Source organism: Bombus fervidus, chromosome 4 (assembly GCF_041682495.2).
Source record: "Bombus fervidus isolate BK054 chromosome 4, iyBomFerv1, whole genome shotgun sequence".
NCBI lineage: Eukaryota > Metazoa > Arthropoda > Insecta > Hymenoptera > Apidae > Bombus > Bombus fervidus.
In genome coordinates this window covers 15,622,147-15,644,763 of record NC_091520.1, presented here as the reverse complement: position 1 = coordinate 15,644,763, position 22,617 = coordinate 15,622,147, and the positions used below count along the sequence as shown (strand labels likewise).

The 22,617-nt window shown below is 38.2% G+C and overlaps 1 protein-coding gene across 7 annotated transcripts in view; it reads right to left on the bottom strand.

Moving 5' to 3' along the window:
- The window catches only part of Utx (Utx histone demethylase), a 148,679-nt gene that overhangs the window by 50,860 nt on the left and 75,202 nt on the right, over positions 1 to 22,617 (bottom strand). The gene's annotated exons all lie outside the window — the stretch shown is intronic.

Below are 22,617 nucleotides of genomic sequence, written 5' to 3'. Positions count from 1 at the left end.
GTCAAAATGTTTTATATCATTTTGTAGAAGATTTACGATCCATATCATCTGGGATCAATAATAATCGATAATCAAGTACGTTGTACTGGCCGGTTAATTAATAGGCTTAAGACACACATGGCGCTTGTAGCGAACGTCGTTATTTCTCTGCGCCTAAATTAGTTGGCAAAAGTTTGTGTTTTCTAGAAACTGCAAGAGACGTTTTATCTCTTCCTCTTTAGGATCTGGCCGTTGCCCTTCGCTTGGAAATTTTCAGCACTCGATTAGCACACGTTTTACAGGGATTTTTCTGTTACAAATGTTACGCCTCTTTGGTTCTTTTCCGGCGATTAAGCGTTATGTTACGTTGTCGAAATATTTGCTATGATTTTATTGTGAAATTTACGACCCACGTCATTTAGGATAATCGAGTTTCTGCTGTACGCACGATATTTATATTGTATTGACGGGTATATTAATTTATTTAAACCACATGGCGATTGTGTAACAAATGCCGCTACTTTTTTGCCCTTAAAATTAGTTGGGAAATGTTTGTGTTTTCTAGAAACTGCAAGAGACGTTTTATCTCTTCCTCTTTTGGTCGTTGCCTTTCATTTTTTCGTTACAAATGTTACGCTTCTTCGGTTCTTCTTCGGCGATAAACGTTAGATTTCCTGTCCGATGAATATTCAGGGTCCTTTTTTTGGAAAATATCATCTCGGGTTAAATACGTGTCTGCTGCGGTATTCGCGTTTCCCCGTATCGAGTTCCGAAACATTTGATCCGACGAACGAGCGATTCGATTCTACTCTCAACGATCGCTTTGAAGCGATTGCCATTGATCGGTCGTGACGTTGCGTCCTGTAAAATTTACGTTCTACGTCATCGGTAGCCTTCATCGCGTACGCAGTATACAAGGCACAAATTAAAACGAAATATTTAACTCGATTAACTGCGATAACTGGTCGTTTACGGTCGCGATAATACCATCCTTCAGCCTAACAGATTCTTTGCATTTTCAACTAGGTTTAAGTATTTTCTCGTACGGAAAATCTGGTCGAAAAATGGAGAAAAATCTACACCCACTTCCCTACCAGCAACGTGCCTACGCTTTCTTGTCCCTCGGCTTTCTTTTCTCCCTTTACGTTCGAGTAAAATCGAAACTCACCACCCAAATGGTTAACAATTCCCATGGTAATTAACAGCGGGTAGAGTAAGTGAGGTTCTCCCTGGGCCCGATGCTATCTGTCCGGGTAACCGTTTAAGCAGTTTAGCAGCGCGGCGATCCATCGCCTTGGATCAGCGCGATAACGCGTACGTACATTGCATGCACACACCTTCCGCTCCCTTCGTCTTGGCGGACGCTTGCACGCGTGAAAAAGCACGCGCGTAATACCCAGCACGATTTTTAATGGGTAAACAGACGGTGCAGTCGCGTGCCGTCCACTTCGTGTCCACGATGCACCTGTCCACCATTTTGGTACCGCTTCTACGGTCTACGGTCTACAGAAGAGTGTCCTTCTTCCATATATAACCCCTCTTTCCTTTCATTTTTTATTCCTTTCTCTGGCAATCTCTCTCCCTCTGCCTCTCTCGCTGTCTGTTTCTCTGGTTAATCGAGCGGGGGGAACAGACAGGAGAAAAGAGAGAAGAAAAGAAGGGATCGTGTATCGGGATCGTGTCTCGAGAGGAAGAGGAAGGAAAAGGACGAAGAAGAGGCGCATAGCGTACGTGAGACAGGATGTGGGCAGCTGTTTACCAGCTGGAGGATGATACCACGCGGTGTTCCCTTACAAAACGAGTCCTCCTCAGGATCAACCGGCAAAGGGAGCAGAGGTTTTCAGGTACGCGCGCTTCCCAATCTGAATCGGGACAAAGGTTCTCGGTGGAAGAAATTTTCGTTCGAGCGGAATCGTTGAATGAACGTAGATCGCAAGCTTCTCCTGCTATTTCGCAGGATAAAGAGGCAGTTTCGAGTAATGGACTCGGTTGCCTCGAGGATATAACAAATCCGGACAGAGTATCGTCAACTACCTATACTCGTGCTACATTCGTGACAAATACTAACAAATACGATAGGCTAATATTCCATTTACGATGTATTGTGTGTAAAACGGTGTGTAATGGAATAAACGATGAGCTACGATTGTGTCGATTTTTTCTTTTTGGTAATTGAACGACTGACATTTGAATATATCGTTAAATATTCCGGTAGTAACGGTGTTCTAATTCGCTACATGTAAATATTCGAACTTTCCACAGTACGATCTTTCAAATTTTGTACTTTGATATTATAAAAATATTGTATTCGATATTGTAAACGTAACTGTTTTTTTTTTTTAATACAAAGCACGTGAGTTTCAATTCTCCGTGATAATTATTAAAGGTATTTAAAAAATTCGAACAACTTTCAAAGTAAATTCCAAAAGTTAAATCTATCGAATATCGTTCGTTCAGCGGATCGATCGATAGGCAAGACACTTTTATTATCGCGCCACTGACAACAGGAAGATCGACAGACTTCGTTAACTGAGGAAAAACGGCGCGTAATGAAATTTTCTGCCAGGCAACGCGCAATAATCATTTTCGGTTTATCGCAGCGAAAAACACGTTTGCCAACTATTGTCCCCGCGAACGAACGAACGAACGAACGAACGAACGAATTCGCCAGTGACGTTTATTCCAGTAGATATCAAAAGTGACGTGTATTCGTGGAAATCGACGTGCACGATGTTGCAAGCGAAGATAAAATATTATCAGACTGTACGATGTAGTCTGGTGTGGATTAGCGGAGAAACGGAAGAACAAAAAGAAGACCAAGAACATCGTGGCTTCTAGAAGTTTATGCGAATTCTAAAGTTACGATTTAAACATCTTCTGACGAAAATTTAATCATTGAAAATTTAAATTTCCAGAGAATTTTAGAAAATCGGACAAAGATATTAGTAAACAAAGAAACACGAGAAAAATATTATTAAGAAAGCAACAGGGCAAGATATTAATCGTGGTTAAGTATTGCATAGTTCACGTACATTGCTTGTAACGTTTATTTCGCAATTATTGTTATTGCATTTAATACGACGTGCTCCATATTTCGTTTCGCAACAGTGAAAGGGACAATAGCCTGTGCATCGGGCAAAAAGACGAGCGCTCTTCCGGTGGTTTGCATCGGCGGAAGAAAAATAAATAACAGCTTGTTTTTAAATTCAAATCTACTACGATTCAAAATGGCTAGTTTCGCTTCACGAACTTTCGCGAATTGTTTTTTTTTTTTTTTTTTTTGCAACATTACAGGAAGAGGAATCTGTTTTAACGAGAGCTTTCGATAAGATGCTTTCGCGTAATACCTCGCACGATATTTGTTTTATAAAATCTTCGACTTTTCGCTTCGACCTCGGCAACTCCGTAATGAGAAATTATTATAAAAATGTCATTGTATAAATTCATTACGTGACTTGGTAAACTTTTGTACGTAACAGAACTTCCTTAGAAGTTACGTAAATTTTCGCTTCACAGGTACAAGACTTTCAGAGGTGAACAAAAATCGAAGAAGAAATTTCCTTAAATATGCAGAAGTTTTCGTACTTTACACGTCTTCCTCCGAAATCGTAAGATTTCTCGGGAAATTTCCGCAGAAACCAAATAATAATTTCTTTAAAAACTGCCTTCGAAAATGAGACAGAAATTCTTTGAGAATCCAAGAAAGTAGGCCGCAAAAAGAGGCTTCTAAAAGTGTAACGAAAATTCCTCCAAAAGCAAAGGAGAAAGTCCTATAGAAAAAGTAATTAAATACAAGCAAAATAATAATTTCTCCGAAAACTCTGCTCAAAAATGAAACAGAAATTCCTTTAAAGTCCAAAATGTACGTTCTGCGAGAACTTTACAAATTGGAGGAAAATAATTCCTGTAAAAACAGGGAAGAAATTTCTTGAAACGTGAAAATCGTTCCATGGAAACTTCGCCTAAGAAACGTTACAAAAAATTCCATTGTTAACCAACAGAAACTGCGAACAAAGAGAATAATATCGAGCATTTCTTCCAAACGCGTAGCCTCGCGCGTTTCTGCACGCAGCCAAAACCACGTTACAAAGCAACGTAGGGGGAAAACGTACTTAAAACGTGGTGGAATTTTCTCCGACGAGAGCGGAGGAAGCGTTGTTCCGCGAATTTTCTCTATTCACCACGGGCACAGTTCTGCGACGTGTCACGCGCGATGCCTCGAAGAAGGAGCAAGCACACGGTGGATGTACCTTGGAAACTGACCGAAATTCCGTACGAAAGCAACCGCCACAGGAACGACCGGATTATCTCTTTGTTCGCATGTATCCACGCGGCTTATTCCACGGTAAATACTTAAATTGATTCGACAGGTAAGAAAAAAGAAAAAGGGAAAACATAAAAAAGATGAAAGCAGAGGGTTGAGAGGATTGAGTGGAATTCTTCCCTAAACGAGGATTCTCCGGCAAGATGAGCAGCTTCAAAGGAAGATGGAAAATTGCGTACAACCCTGGCTGACGTCTGGAACGTGGAACATTCGGTTAAGGAAAAAGAGCCGGAGAAAAGCTTGCTGACGTTATCGTCTGGCGCTCGATTTAAACTAGTCGCGTGTATCTCAGTCTCGCTCTCAGTGCGTGCGTTCGTGTTTGGGGAGAGACGTCGAAAGATTCGTCGATTTATACATTTTTATGGATCTAATTTACCATCTAATTTATTGGTGTAACACCGAGTCGAGTCTACCTCCGAGAGGAAAGAGCTATAAACTTCGAGTTACAGAGGTTTCCATTTATCCAAATTTCAGAGCAAAGGAGCTACAGCGAACGAAAATTCGACGTACCGAAGCATCGTACGAACGAACGATTACATCCATCTTTCCACAAAGTGTAGCACTTTAAACTTCCTTTTAGAATTCATTCTACGCGACGAGATGATGGCAATGATCCGTTCGACCGATGAAAAACGATTGGTTTCCGTCTGTGTGCACGTGGTCGAAGGATAAAGAAACAGGAATACGGTTTGTACTTTGTGTTATTTGTGTTTTTCTGAGGATTGTCCAGTTCTAACGGTTGGAAGAGAGGCGACAATATCGAATGATGGATAGCATAGCTGTAGATACACTCGGAGTTCTCTGGATGCCAAATTTTCATCCCTGTAAAATGACTGTTTTCGAAAACCAAGTGAAAAAAAGACCGAGAGAGAAACAGTAAGAATGAAACTAAAGGAAAAAGATGATGAAATCGGCAAACGATTGCTCGCCAGTGTTTGGCCACTTTCATCGGTTTCTGATTATACCAGAGGCACATACCGGATTCAGGTAAGTCGCCGAAATCCCCCTTTTACTCCTTCCTTTCTTCGTCTCGTTGCGGCTAGGTCGAGGCATATAAAAGAGAGAAGAAGCCGATCGTCTCGCCTTCCGAGACGATCCTAAAATCGGTTAGATGGATTCTGATCGGCGGAAGCGAATGGAACGCCGGCAGAAAGGGATCCAGACACGAGACTAAGGGACGCGGAGGGGCACGGTGCAACTAAGGCGACGCTTGGAAGCCAACAAAAACTTAACTAGAGCTCCACTTTGTAAGGGGAACCTCTTCTCTAAAATCCTATGGTAAATGCCGGTGCTGCAGCCGGTTTCACCGTGCCAAAGGCACGGTGAAACACGGCTATTGTCCAGGCTAGACCAATGGCAAATATATGTACTTCTACACCCTCGTTTAGAAATGCTAGGATATTTACGAGAAGCACATTTACCAGCCTTACCAGGCCCGGTCAAGTGGCAGGTTTCAAAATTCAATTTCAAATTCTGCACAGAAGACTAAAAAGATAACACTCCACTGACTTAACTAAGGAAATAAAATAGACAAACTCGGAGATGGTATTCCACTTGAGGTAACCATCCACATGTTATTCAGCAATAACGCTAGAAAAATGTACTTAATGTCCAGCTGGACAAATTGTAAAGTACAAATTAAATAATAAAAAAATTCTACAAAGAAGACTAAGAAGAAAACACCCCACTGACTTCACTAAGGAAATAAAATAGACAAACTCGGAGATGGTATCCCACTGGGGGTAGCCATCCACATGTTATTCAGCAATGAAGCTAGAAAGATGTACTTAATGTCCAGCTGGACAAATTCTAAAGTACAAATTAAATAATAGAAAAAATTCTACAAAGAAGACTAAGAAGAAAACACCCCACTGACTTCACTAAGGAAATAAAATAGACAAACTCGGAGATGGTATCCCACTGGGGGTAGCCATCCACATGTTATTCAGCAATAAAGCTAGGAAAATGTACTTAATGTCCAGCTGGACAAATTGCAAAGTACAAATTAAATAATAGAAAAAATTCTATTAAAAAAGGTTAAAAAGAAAACACCCCACTAACTTCCCTAAAGAAATAAAATAGATAAACTCGGAGGTGGTATTTCACTGGGGGTAGCCATCCACATGTTATTCAGCAATAAAGCTAGGAAAATGTACTTAATGTCCAGCTGGACAAATTGCAAAGTACAAATTAAATAATAGGAAAAATTCTACAAAGAAGACTAAGAAGAAAACACCCCACTGACTTCACTAAGGAAATAAAATAGACAAACTCGGAGATGGTATTCCACTTGAGGTAACCATCCACATGTTATTCAGCAATAAAACTAGGAAAATGTACTTAATGTCCAGCTGGGCAAATTGTAAAGTACAAATTAAATAATAAAAAAATTCTACAAAGAAGACTAAAAAGAAAACACCCCACTGACTTCACTAAGGAAATAAAATAGACAAACTCGGAGATGGTATCCCACTGGGGGTAGCCATCCACATGTTATTCAGCAATAAAGCTAGAAAAATGTACTTAATGTCCAGCTGGACAAATTGTAAAGTACAAATTAAATAATAGGAAAAATTCTACAAAGAAGACTAAGAAGAAAACACCCCACTGACTTCACTAAGGAAATAAAATAGACAAACTCGAAGATGGTATCCCGCTGGGGGTAGCCATTCACATGTTATTCAGCAACGAAGCTAGAAAAATTTACCGAATGTCCAGCGGATGTTTATCTGATTTTCGTAAGACTGAAAGTACACCACTTGCTGTGATATTTAGCAGGCGAAACAAATTTCTGTTTATATTACATTTCGCTAATTACGTTTATAGAAGTATAGAGTTGCATAAACATCCGCGCAGTCTTGTTATCGGAAATAGTAGCGGTTCCAAGGCGTTCTATGTAAAACTAGATAGAAATAATCCAGCTACCATCAACAAACTTCGATCGATCGGTATCGATCGTGATAATCACTCTCTGGTGGCGAACGATACGAATTCTTAGCAAATTAAACGGACCTTTAATTTCAACGAAAACATGTAACGTTTTATTTTTTACACGCGGAGCAACAAACTTGGAAAGCCATCGCGACTATGAAAAGTACATTCAGCAGTTAACAAACCCATACAAACGGCGGACAACTCTCGATAAGTTCCTCGGATAAACTTTATGCGTTGTTATCGGAAACGTTTTTTTCGCAAGAAAGAAAAATGTGACAAAGTAAGAATGTAAGTGGAATGTAAGAATAAATGTAACGTTGCGTCAAGCGTGCAACTTGTGACAAACACAAATCGTACAAATGTCGTAATCGTCTGTAATAAATTGAACGCTTTTTATTCATCGTAAATCACAAACACACTTTTTCATTAGCCGATTACTCTTATCAAAAATTGCAAATTGCAAATTGATCGCGATAAATTCGAGCTACACTGTATAATAATAACGAAATCGATAAATAAAAATATAAATATATTACTCAATTTTCGTTATAATAAAGTTAATTCCTTTCTCGAATATATCTAACGTAAAGGAAGAATTTTAATTTCTGCGCGCTGTTCATCCCGTATACAGTGATTCTCGCTATATCTGTAATAATTTTCCAGAGCCTGAATATTAGGTTGTCCGAAAAGTTTCTTTCGTTTCCTCGTGAAACGAAACATTTTTGTCTGTTGCGATAGAACCAAATGGATAGAACCAAATGGATAAAACCAAATGGGACGCAGAATTCGATAAAATAATATAAAAGAAAAAATACCGCGCATCTATTATTTTCTCATAAAACGAAAGAAACTTTTGGGGCAACCTAATACTCACGAACGATAGTACAGGCGATCCTGTTTGTATCACGGGGGTGGTAAACGAACGAGACGAAGCTCTCGGGGCGGAAAAGAAAATTCTGTTGGCCAATGTTTTCTATCCTGTCCGAACCAGCGACCCTTGGATGAAATACCGGTGGAATGGCCTTTGACATTGAATGCACACCGTTCACGCAGCTTTTTCTTTTTTGCTTTCCGTCTCGCCTTTTTTACCATTTTCTTTTTCTTTTTTCTTCTACGCTGATGGTTGGTTGGTCGGTCGGTCGGTCGGTGAACGAAAGATAGGAAGCTTCGGGGGTCTTTGTACGGGAACGAAGGTTGTCTGTGCTCTCTTTATGCGTTGAGCCGAACGAGGCCGTAGAATGGATCTTGATAATAGACGAATCGTCCTGATTTTTCGTATTGAAGAGGTTGAAAAGAATTTTTAGATGTAGACGGTGAGAAATATTCCCAACTCTTGTATTCCTTGTCGTTTCTACAGTCTCTAGGATTACTTTTAGAAGGGAACATCCTCGGGTTCGTTGGAACATGATTTTTTAATGAAACCTTGTGTATTGCGTAACTGGTGCGTGTACGATGTAATTCTCGAGAGAATATTCGTTTCATCAATTATTTACCTATTTATTTATTCAGCAGAAGAAACAGTAATTCGTTGGAATAGACATGTAACTACGCGTAATACGAATTGCACGTACAAATGAATTTATAAAACTACTTGCAACGACAAACAAATTGCAAACATAGACTATACGAGATAAGGCACAACAAATATTTCAATCAGATGATTGGATCGAGAAAAAACATCGATCAGGGGATACGCGCTATTGAAGTTTAACAACTCGCTTGACTTCTGCATGGGCTAAGCCATACACACGGCTATTTCACAGATATTTTTCCTCCTTAAACGCGCGTCTACTGATAATATTAGGTTGCCTGAAATGTTTATTTCGTTTTATAAGGAAATAATAGACGCAAAATATTGTTTCTTCTATATTAATTTATTGAATTATGCAGAAACGTAATAATAGAAATAGAACGAAATGGATCATACTTAATTCAATAAAATAATATAAAACAGAAATTGTTATTCACCTGTTATCACCTTATGAAACGAAGGAAACTTTTCCAACGATCTAATAAGTATGCAACTGTGTTATTAAATCTATTACAACGGGAAATGTAAAGGAGGCAAATAAAACGAGTGAAAAAAGAAAGGAAGTTTGTGGAAGAAAAAGAGAAGTAGCAAAGCCGAACGGTTCTCGTCGACAGCTTCAAAAGAAAGATTCTGCGCTAACGATCCCATAACTCGCGCAAGGCATCCAAAAAGTTGCAACACGGCCCGGTACCATTTAATCACCGAAGCACGAGTGGAACGCATATCCGAGCAGCGGTTTTTCTCCAAACTGACCGACAGACGAGGAACAAGAAAGGAGAGAATAGAAAGGGCGAAGAAAAAAGAGAAAAGAAGTTGCGTGCGAGAGAGGAAGAAGGAAGATCGCAGGGTAAAAGAACCGGTACATTAGAAAGTTCTAATAACTCGCGTATATCTGATGCCAAGATTCTTAATTCGTATTCGTATTCATATTCTGCGTACTCTGTTAATTGCAGGTAATTACTTTGTTAGTGTATTAATTGTAATTACAATGCAGACGTTCGTGCGTTTATTATCGTAGATCGAAGAACACGAAAATGTTTAACACGTAGGAATATTTGGTTGTTGCGAAAGCTTCTTTCGTTTTTTAAGGAAATAACAGATTTTAACAACATTTTTTTCTTTTATATTATTTTATTGAATTATGTATAATATATTATTAATGTATTATAATTATTATAATGTATTATTATAATGTATTATAATTATGTATTATGTTTTGTTCTATTAATAATAAATAAAAATGGATCGTAGGGAATTCAATAAAATAATATAAAACAAAAAAATGTAGTGCATCCGTTGTTTCCTTCTAAAGCGAAAGAAACTCTTGACACAACTAAATATATACTGTACCGTCTGGAAGAAAGTATAGTTGCTAATATTTAATAGACGAAATAAATCGTCATTTAGATTGCATTAGATTATGTTCAGGAAAATTGTCATTTGCGGTTCAGTTTAAGAAACAAACGTCCATTTCTCTTACTATGTTTAATTATCCTAGCGAACGATCTCAGGGGATTCAGACAACGTGTAACCGAAAGAATTCAAGCTTTTCTATAGTTTCATTTAAATCGTATTTTAACCATAATTTGATAATAACAACAACAACAACTACGATCTTTTCGTAGTCATCTGCTGTCTGCTTTTTCAACGATCGCCAATCACGATCCCTCGTCTTTCTCGCTTAGAGAATTTTTTCCTCGCATACGCGTCGTTTCGTGAGATAGAATTAGATAAAAAAAAGAAAAAAAAACAAAAGAAAGAAGAAAGACTGTAATCGATTTAAAAGGATAAAAGAGAGACAAGCAGGAAGAAGAAGAACCTTGAAGAAATAAAATTGGGACTTGGCCCCTGAAATAGCCCGCTGTCCCATCGAATCTACGACGCCGTGAGAGACAAAAGAACGCCAGATCCGTTAATGTCCCTCTTCTCCTTCTTCTTCTTCTTCTTCTTCTTCTTCTCCTTGGCCGCGTCCAGAGCAGACGAGAAATTGAATCCTCCCATGGTTGAATTGAAAGTGCCGTGCGAAATGTGCTACTACGCGTCTGCCAGCCTCCCCTCGTCACAATGTGCGATTGGATTTCAAAGGCATAAAGAATATCTTCTGATTGGATCGAATTTAATCCCAGTACAGCGGAATCGACCCTCTTTCCAAGCGTCGTTCAACTGTTCCAACTTTCCACCCAATATTTACCGAATATCTACCATACGGATTAAGGAAATTAAATCGCCTAAACTCTTTGATTCTTTGAAATACTTCGATACGCGGATAATCAGAGAAACGAAAGATCCGCGAGAGCAACTGGGAACCGCCGACATTTCAACGTTTCTCAGCAAACGAACATTTATTTTTCGATATATTGCCTTGGCGCAACTAAGTGATCGCGGATTTTGTCATTACCACCTGAAGACAAAATCATTTAGTTGCCAACCCAATACAACGACACGACTCGGCATTTTAAATATCATAAAACGTTTTATCCTTCGTTCTATTGCGCGTCATTTTCAACTTTCACCTGTTTACTTGCTTTCGTTGATACGTATACAGCACATACCGCGGGAAATCCCTTGTAACTGCGGTAAAACTCGGAAAATTGTAATCGAGATGAATGCGACAGAGCGGATAAAAAGAGAGCGCGACACTCCGGGGAAATATTAAATTCAAAATTCGTTAAAACTGGCGTTCCTCTGCGTGTGTAAACGCAGCATTACCTTGGAACGTGTAATTTTCAAACGACTAATATCGTTAGCAATTAATAGAACAATTCTAGAAATATTAATAAAAAAAGAAATATGTGATACGTAATGTAGCAATGACTATGTGTACGATAGGTATTTTAATCAAGAGACAAAGCAAAACAGGGGAATCCCTTGTGATCCATAAGGAAAGCAACAAAGGTATTAGTGTGTGAGAAAAATTAAAAAATTGCCACAGTTTTAAATAAAGTCTCCAAAATTGACCACATATCCATATACTATATTTTATACAGTCTCTTTTAAACTGAAATAGCTCGACCAAAATCTGACGAGTTATCCAACAGAACCAAGCAAACGTTAAAGCAGAGATCATCGATGATCGACGAGAGATACGAAATTATTGTCTCACTTGATATCCAACGATCTTATAATGCCGCTTTTCCAATCTTCTCAAAAACGGTAAAATAAAGGTTCTAGACACACGAGCGTTTCTTACAAAATATCACGTGTACGAATGAATAATGTTCAGATTTTTGAATAAAACTAAAAGTTTAAGGAAAGCAACAAAGGTATTAGTGTATGAGAAAAATTAAAAAATTGCCACAGTTTTAAATAAAGTCTCCAAAATTGACCACATATCCATATACTATATTTTATACAGTCTCTTTTAAACTGAAATAGCTCGACCAAAATCTGACGAGTTATCCAACAGAACCAAGCAAACGTTAAAGCAGAGATCATCGATGATCGACGAGAGATACGAAATTATTGTCTCACTTGATATCCAACGATCTTATAATGCCGCTTTTCCAATCTTCCTAAAAACGGTAAAATAAAGGTTCTAGACACACGAGCGTTTCTTACAAAATATCACGTGTACGAATGAATAATTTTCAGATTTTTCAATAAAACTAAAAGTTTAAGGAAAGCAACAAAGGTATTAGTGTGTGAGAAAAATTAAAAAATTGCCACAGTTTTAAATAAAGTCTCCAAAATTGACCACATATCCATATACTATATTTTATACAGTCTCTTTTAAACTGAAATAGCTCGACCAAAATCTGACGAGTTATCCAACAGAACCAAGCAAACGTTAAAGCAGAGATCATCGATGATCGACGAGAGATACGAAATTATTGTCTCACTTGATATCTAACGATCTTATAATGCCGCTTTTCCAATCTTCTCAAAAAACGGTAAAATAAAGGTTCTAGACACACGAGCGTTTCTTACAAAATATCACGTGTACGAATGAATAATTTTCAGATTTTTCAATAAAACTAAAAGTTTAAGAAAGAAAAAAAAGAGAAATACAGCAAAGTATTCGGTCAAAATATTCGCCGTTACTTTCTATAATGTTGAGCTATCTATCAAGCAAACGATGAATCTTCGTCTTTAGACAAGATCCAATCATCGAGTCATTTTTGTGTTTCATCCGCCAATTGGAAATGGAATCGGATAAGGCGCGTTGCATCGATCGGAACAGGTTCGGTGTAATCCGAAGTAGCAACGTCCAGTGAATAAGCTGGCTGCTGGAAGGCGTTGCAAACAAGTCTCATTGTGGCTGTCTTTTGTCGTAGAAACAGCGCGTGTCCTAACGTTGTCACGCAGCAATTTCGCACAGCGTTCTCTCCTTTGTCATTGGCCTGACGATTGGATCTTGTCCAAAGTCGCGGCATTTTCCCGTGAAAGCAATTCATTGTTTGCCTGGTACACTTCAAATTGCAAAAACCAACGACAAATACTTCAACTCGAACAATTTACAACATTCTTCTATCCTTTTTCTTTCTTTTCCTTTTCCTACTGAACTTCGAGCGTGGCTGAAACATTTGGATTACTTGCTTGCTCGTTAGGTGCGTAAAACGCACGAAACAAAATTGTTTACAAAATTACGATTATTTTTAACTTTAATCCTGGCCAGTTACTCGTCGTATTCGTAAATGCAAAAAATAAAAAGGAAGATGAAAAATATATATAGCAAGATGCAGAAACGTAATCCAACCTCGTTCACCAATACACTCACCGTGCGAACTTGCAAAATCAATTCTCTCAGAAACTAACGCCCACGCCAAAAAGCTGGCATTTGTTACACCTTCGATTTATCGTTCCCTAGCCACTAATATCACGTTATACCAGACACCCTGTATTTTGCATATTTTACATATTTCGAGACACCGCGCCTGCATAAACATCCACAGTTTATCCAACGAGCTTTCCGCCTCTACCTTTCCATCCTTTGTTTTCTTCATATAGTTATATTTGCGGCTAGTTCCGTTGTTTTCCTTGCTTCGCGTGTATCGGAGAGGCAGCAACGGCGGCGTTGGCTTTTTCATCCCTTTTTGTCGACCGCCCTGCCGCCACCCCTTTATCGCCAGCGCGAATCCAAAGCGCGTGATAAATTGGACCGCTGCCAAGCGAGGGTGGCGTTCCACGCGCAAATTAATCACCGTTCAACCGGTTCCTCGTCACGCGTCCGCGAAAATGCATACGCTGTAATATGTAGATGGGCTAACAGACGCGCGATCTTTCCCCTTTCTTTCGTTTTCGGCCGATCGAGCCACGTTATGAGGATTTATAGCTATTAAAGAGAGACGTTAACGACCGGTTTCGGAAAACTGTGATACACTGCGACGGACGATTGCGCCAACCACGACGTCGCCGTTTTCCGCCTGTCGTTCATCGACACGTCAGATTGTCCCAAAGGATTCTTCCTTTCCAGAAGAAAATAACAGATGCGCGAGGTTTTTCCTTCTATTGGGTTGAATGATTTTGTCATTGAGTAATACTGACAAAATCCGCGATCGCTTAGTTGCCATCCCAATATATTATTTTATTGTCGCATATCATTTTGTTCCAAGAGGGCGAAATGGACGGTACATAATTCATCAAATAATACAAAATAACAAATGCATCGCGTATCTGCGTATCTTTCCTTCGAAAGCGAAAGATACTTGTGGGACGATCAAATACGACACGCGAGACCTGACGAGATCGCGGTCTGAACTGGATAAGAAACTGGAGAAAAGTGGAGAACTCGCGAAGAGAAACGGAGATGCGGGAGAAAGAGGGCAAAAGAAATTGAAAAAGAAGGAAGAAGGAAAGGAGAAGAAGGATAAACCGATGACAGACAGGGGCAGGGGAGAAGTTAGAGTCGAGATTCCCAAGCTGTACACGAGGTAGTGACCTCCAAGAGGGTTGCGAACCGTTTCCTTGGAGATCATCTTGGCTATCTTTAGCACGCGATTATTTTTATGAAATACTTCATCATACTGTGAATTCTTTTTCTCCATTTTAAATTACACTGCGGATCTTTTTACGTGTCTTATTTCCTTAGTTATGCTCATAGAAATAGGAATTTACGTAAACTCGGTAATTCGCTAATGGATAAACAATTTCTTATGGATCGTGTGAACGTTTCTTTGCGTTGCATCCAGAGAAATTTGTTTTTAACTTAGTGAATATTAACAGCTAATATTAATTATGTTGGAGTGTGGATTTTTATATACCCTGTTTCTTTCATGTTCGTAAAAATAAGAATTTATATAAACGCCGGTAATTCGCTAATGGATAAACAATTTCCTATGGATCGTGTGAACGTTTCTTTGCATTGCATCCAGAGAAATTTGTTTTTGGGTTAGTGAATATTAACAGCTAATGTTAATTATGTTGGAGTGTGGATTTTTACATACCCTGTTTCTTTCATGTTCGTAAAAATAGGAATTTATATAAACGTCGGTAATTTGCCAATGGATAAACAATTTCTTATGGATCGCGTGAACGTTTCTTTGCGTTGCATCCGGAGAAATTTGTTTTTGGGTTAGTGAATATTAACAGCTAATGTTAATTATGTTGGAGTGTGGATTTTTACATACCCTGTTTCTTTCATGTTCGTAAAAATAGGAATTTATATAAACGTCGGTAATTTGCTAATGGATAAACAATTTCTTATGGATCGTGTGAACGTTTCTTTGCGTTGCATCCGGAGAAATTTGTTTTTGGGTTAGTGAATATTAACAGCTAATATTAATTATGTTGGAGTGTGAATTTTTATATACCCTGTTTCTTTCATGTTCGTAAAAATAGGAATTTATATAAACGTCGGTAATTTGCCAATGGATAAACAATTTCTTATGGATCGTGTGAACGTTTCTTTGCGTTGCATCCAGAGAAATTTGTTTTTGGGTTAGTGAATATTAACAGCTAATGTTAATTATGTTGGAGTGTGGATTTTTACATACCCTGTTTCTTTCATGTTCGTAAAAATAGGAATTTATATAAACGTCGGTAATTTGCTAATGGATAAACAATTTCTTATGGATCGTGTGAACGTTTCTTTGCGTTGCATCCAGAGAAATTTGTGTTTGGGTTAGTGAATATTAACAGCTAATATTAATTATGTTGGAGTGTGGATTTTTACATACCCTGTTTCTTTCATGTTCGTAAAAATAAGAATTTATATAAACGTCGGTAATTCGCTAATGGATAAACAATTTCTTATGGATCGTGTGAACGTTTCTTTGCGTTGCATCCAGAGAAATTTGTTTTTGGGTTAGTGAATATTAACAGCTAATATTAATTATGTTGGAGTGTGGATTTTTACATACCTTGTTCCTTTCATGTTCGTAAAAATAGGAATTTATATAAACGTCGGTAATTTGCTAATGGATAAACAATTTCTTATGGATCGTGTGAACGTTTCTTTGCGTTGCATCCAGAGAAATTTGTTTTTGGGTTAGTGAATATTAACAGCTAATGTTAATTATGTTGGAGTGTGGATTTTTACATACCCTGTTTCTTTCATGTTCGTAAAAATAAGAATTTATATAAACGTCGGTAATTTGCCAATGGATAAACAATTTCTTATGGATCGTGTGAACGTTTCTTTGCGTTGCATCCAGAGAAATTTGTTTCTCGATCAGTAAATATATTAATATCAGGTCATCCAAAAAGTGTCTTTCTATTGCAGGCACGTCTTTTACAACGATGCTTCTTTATACAAACATGAAACCTAATCTGTCGAACGTTGTGATCTTCATTTTGATAGAAGAAAATGGATCATACGTAATTCGATAAAATAATATAAAACGAAAACTGTTGTGCATTTCTTTATAAAACGAGAGAAACCTTTCGGACGACCTAATAGTTAATAATTAAACAATATTAACAATTGGTATGTTAATAATATCGATAACTACACGACAATTAAAGAAATTGCATCTAAGTAGAAATTTCTTTCGTTTATTAAATGATTAAGGGCTCTGCTTTGAACACTGCATATTTGTACATATTCTAGCGTATTACACGCACTTTGTAGATTTTTGGAATTTTAAATTTTCCAAAAATGCTTAAACATTCACCATCTATCGATAGCTGTTGATATATATAAGTCGATGGTTTTTTTCAATCACTTTGATAGTTCAAACGCGATATGTCTGTCTATTCTAAACAAGGATCGTGATACGAGAATGATTGAGAAACACTGAGAACTAGAGTAATGGAGAAAACGGAAAAAGGGAGCAGGAACGTGGAAGGGAAGAGAAGGAGAAGGCCGTGCATTATGCCCAGCCAGTGATGAAACCGTCTGTATTCTTGCAATTCGAAGAAATGTGGAACGAAGAAATTGACGACAATTAGGTTCCCTTCTGGCCATTACGGCGGAATTAGTTTCAAAGATTCGCGGTTTCGTCGCCTTCTTCTTTGCACTACGATCGTATTATAGTTAAATGAGCGTTTCAGGTGCTAAGTTTCCGAACGATGTTTGCCAACTTTCTGCACTCTACTAAAACTCCGCTATAAACTGCTTAACTACGTCCGTTATCGTCATAGCGGTTATACTTTTAGTATCTTCGGTACATGGAATTACATTTCGAATACGATCCTCGAAAAATATCCACAACTTCGTACGTTTCTTCGTAAGCTTCTCTTCTCGTTGATCATCGAACGAACAGCTGTGATATTCAAATTCTTCGAATATCATCGTCTTTCTAAAGATCTCTGCATTCACAGCCTATTGACAGTTAAACGAAATAGTAAAAAGAACGAAGAAACTCGAAGAAAGTAGAATTCGTGTTTCGATATCGCGTCGTTTCAACGTTCCATCCGGCTTGAAAAACCTAAACTCAAACTCGTTGGAATTTTACCACGTTCCAAAGAGAACGAAAGGAACCATTCGGTATAAATATCTCTGGCTATCTGAGAAACTTTCCCAAACAGAATACGTCGTCGAGTTGCTGTAATCACCGTAGTGAAAATCGCATTGCGTTACATATTCTGCATAAAAATACAAAGAAACAGTAACAGAGAAGGATTCTTGTTCCAATAGTCGTTCCGACTTCAAACCTAAACTCAGCTTCCCTCGGATCATCACGCTCCGTGAAATCAAAGGAAAGAAACTGACACAAACACCTCTGATTCTCTGCAACTGCCCTAAACGACCCTAATACGTCGTCCAGCTACTCGAAACTGTATCTCATTGGTCTAACTCGGATTGCATTTTGTACGTTAATAATGCGCGTTAATAATAAATGTGATAAAAATAAAGAATCGCTAAAAGAGCGAAATTCGCGTTTTCTTATCGTTGTTCCGACTTTTGTCTCGAAAACCTACGCTCAAACTCGCTGTACTTGTCACGTTCCGAGCGGAAAGAAAGGGAGCATCAACCCTTACCGCCTGAAACTTCCCTAAACGATAATATATCCATGAAATTATGCGAACGTCGTCGATCTTCTCATTAACCGCGACATTCGGACACGCATTCCTGCGTGTTAGGAGGCAATGTGGCGGTGGAACGCGAACACAGCCTAACCTAGCCCAACTTAGCCATAGGGGAAGCGCAGGCACAGAGTTAGGGTGAAAATTCGTTGGCGATGGAGTTTGAGGCTGGTCCAAAGGGGGAATCATCGATTTTCCTGGATCGTGTGAACGCAAACCTCGTGGACGTGGTCCGGAGACGACGACCCAGGCCTTCGGATTTGCCTTGCAAAATCTCATCGGCGTACGGTGCGGCATTTGAACGGCTGTTTGGAAGAAAAATCAAAATTCGCAGCCAACGTTTGCATATTCGGAGGCGACGTTCTCGCGTTGCCCAACGAGGACAAGGATTCGGGACAAGAATGAAAGATGTAAATGGAACGTAGTTTTCCTGGAAGATGAATTGATGCAGGAAGATGCGAATAAAAGTGTGTTTGTCGGATCTTTGTTGGTATTTTTTCTATTTTTCCCTGTTTCGGTTGAAATATTTGGAATATTTGTTCTTCTGTCTAACAACGCACGGTAACGTTCGTGTGAATAGCGTAAAGTTACGATCTTCCCATTTTTTCGTAAGTGGTCACGCAGAAACAGCTTGTTCTTCCTTTTGTTTCCAAAGTTACAAAGCTGACAAGAGAATTTGCGTAGCTTTGCAAATTTTCTTGGAATAAACATGACGAGAAATTTGATTTCTTCAATCGGAAGAATTGAGAATACGAGGTGTAGCAATTTATAGTGAAAATAGATTATACAACAATGTAATACAATGCCTCATTGATACAGGAAAATCAATGGTATTGGATAGTTGGGACGGTTTCCTTAAATCTCTCTTTAAAAACAAGGACAAAATTATTAAATTGCAAATTCAAACGTATCTTTGCTCGAATGCTTCTTCGTATATAGAGCGTGACAAACGCTGTTTAACGAGAACTAACAAACAAGAATGTATAACCAACGAGCGACCTAATGTTCAAGCGATTGGATTTTCATACATGAACGACCTTTATTAACTGTCTATCGATTTTTGGGACAGTCGTCGTTTTTATTCACAGTAGTCGCTCACAGTTTGACGATATCAGAGTAATAAGACCAAAATCGAGCGAAAATTATTTCGATTTTTGTCAATTTTGCATGTCGCAGCACTGTGACGAATAAAGGCATATATAACTGACCTTTATTAATTGTCTGTCGATTTTTGGAACAATCGTCGTTTTTATTCACAGTAGTCGCTCACAGTTTGACGATATCAGAGTAATAAGATCAAAATCGAGCGAAAATTATTTCGATTTTTGTCAATTTTGCATGTCGCAGCACTGTGACGAGTAAAGGCATATATAACTGACCTTTATTAATCGTCTGTCGATTTTTGGAACAATCGTCGTTTTTATCCACAGTAGTCGCTTACATTTTGACGATATCAGAGTAATAAGATCAAAATCGAGCGAAAATTATTTCGACTTTTGTCAATTTTGCATGTCGCAGCACTGTGACGAATAAAGGCATATATAACTGACCTTTATTAATCATCTATTCATTTTTGGGACAATCGTCGTTTTTATTCACAGTGGTCGCTCACAGTTTGACGATATCAGAGTAATAAGATCAAAATCGAGCGAAAATTATTTCGACTTTTGTCAATTTTACATGTCGCAGCACTGTGACGAATAAAGGCATATATAACTGACCTTTATTAATCGTCTGTCGATTTTTGGAACAATCGTCGTTTTTATCCACAGTAGTCGCATACATTTTGACGATATCAGAGTAATAAGATCAAAATCGAGCGAAAATTATTTCGATTTTTGTACATTTTACATGTTGCAGCACTGTGACGAGTAAAGACACACATAACTGACCTTTATTAATCGCATATCGATTTTTGGAGCAGTCGTCGTTTTTATTCACAGTAGTCGCTCACAGTTTGACGATATCAGAGTAATAAGATCAAAATCGAGCGAAAATTATTTCGACTTTTGTCAATTTTGCATGTCGCAGCACTGTGACGAGTAAAGACACACATAACTGACCTTTATTAATCGTCTATCGATTTTTGGAACAATCGTCGTTTTTATCCACAGTAGTCGCTCACAGTTTGACGGTATCAGAGCAATAAGATCAAAATCGAGCGAGAATTATTTCGATTTTTGTCAATTTTGAATGTCGCAGCACTGTGACGAATAAAGGCATATATAACTGACCTTTATTAATCGTATATCGATTTTTGGAGCAGTCGTCGTTTTTATTCACAGTAGTCGCTCACAGTTTGACGATATCAGAGTAATAAGACCAAAATCAAGCGAAAATTATTTCGATTTTTGTCAATTTTGCATGTCGCAGCACTGTGACGAATAAAGGCATATATAACTGACCTTTATTAATCATCTATTCATTTTTGGGACAATCGTCGTTTTTATTCACAGTAGTCGCTCACAGTTTGACGATATCAGAGTAATAAAACCAAAATCGAACGAGAATTATTTCGATTTTTGTCAATTTTGCATGTCGCAGCACTGTGACGAATAAAGGCATATATAACTGACCTTTATTAATCATCTATTCATTTTTGGGACAATCGTCGTTTTTATTCACAGTGGTCGCTCACAGTTTGACGGTATCAGAGCAATAAGATCAAAATCGAGCGAGAATTATTTCGATTTTTGTCAATTTTGAATGTCGCAGCACTGTGACGAATAAAGACACACATAACTGACCTTTATTAATCATCTATTCATTTTTGGGACAATCGTCGTTTTTATTCACAGTAGTCGCTCACAATTTGACGATATCAGAGTAATAAGATCAAAATCGAGCGAAAATTATTTCGACTTTTGTCAATTTTGCATGTCGCAGCACTGTGACGAATAAAGGCATATATAACTGACCTTTATTAATCGTATATCGATTTTTGGAGCAGTCGTCGTTTTTATCCACAGTAGTCGCTCACAGTTTGACGATATCAGAGTAATAAGATCAAAATCGAGCGAGAATTATTTCGACTTTTGTACATTTTACATGTCGCAGCACTGTGACGAGTAAAGACACACATAACCGACCTTTATTAATCGTATATCGATTTTTGGAGCAGTCGTCGTTTTTATCCACAGTAGTCGCTCACAATTTGACGATATCAGAGTAATAAGACCAAAATCGAGCGAAAATTATTTCGATTTTTGTCAATTTTGCATGTCGCAGCACTGTGACGAATAAAGGCATATATAACTGACCTTTATTAATCATCTATTCATTTTTGAGACAATCGTCGTTTTTATCCACAGTAGTCGCTCACAATTTGACGATATCAGAGTAATAAGATCAAAATCGAGCGAGAATTATTTCGATTTTTGTCAATTTTGCATGTCGCAGCACTGTGACGAGTAAAGACACACATAACTGACCTTTATTAATCGTATATCGATTTTTGGAGCAGCCGTCGTTTTTGTCCACAGTAGTCGCATACATTTTGACGATATCAGAGTAATAAGATCAAAATCGAGCGAAAATTATTTCGACTTTTGTCAATTTTGCATGTCGCAGCACTGTGACGAATAAAGACACACATAACTGACCTTTATTAATCGTATATCGATTTTTGGAGCAGTCGTCGTTTTTATCCACAGTAGTCGCATACATTTTGACGATATCAGAGTAATAAGATCAAAATCGAGCGAAAATTATTTCGACTTTTGTCAATTTTGCATGTCGCAGCACTGTGGCGAGTTAAAAGCCTTCGCGAAGATGATTTTTCCTCTACGAGACAAACTCGTGAAATTTGGTAAATGTAAACCGAGCTTCGACGCGTAATTTGCGCGATTTGAAAATCAACCCGTCCTTCGTTCGCTTCAGGTTGCAGGTTTGCTCGAGTGATCTCGGGAAATTTAGGAGGCTTCATTGGTAAATCGATTTGCAACGTAAATCGGCTCTGTACGTGAGACTGTGATTATGGTGAGATTATTAAATTAATCATATCGTACATGCATACTTAATGTATGCGATTAACAATTTAGTAATCTGGCCGAGTATCGACCGTTGCGATCAGATTCTGTAAAATCCACAGAATCTATAGAAATATGTATCCTTTAGAAAATTAGCTAAACGGATTGTTCGTACGAATTCCAAGGAAGATTAGACTCGACTATGTAGTTTCTTCAAGTTATTCAAAGTCGCTGAAACATTGTTAGAATCTTGGCCGAGGTTTAACGCGTTAAATTAATATAATATCCAGAATTACGCGTCACTGTTAACTCCGCTGGTAGAATTTTCTCCGACGTTGGAATGCAAAGTTGCTACTAACTCCACAAACTTGACTGTTTGTTCAAACAATGAGAGAACTTCGGAGCACATACGCGAAACGAGTACCATCACGCGTACCATCGTAACGATTCTTTCGTATTCTTCGAGCTGGGGAAAC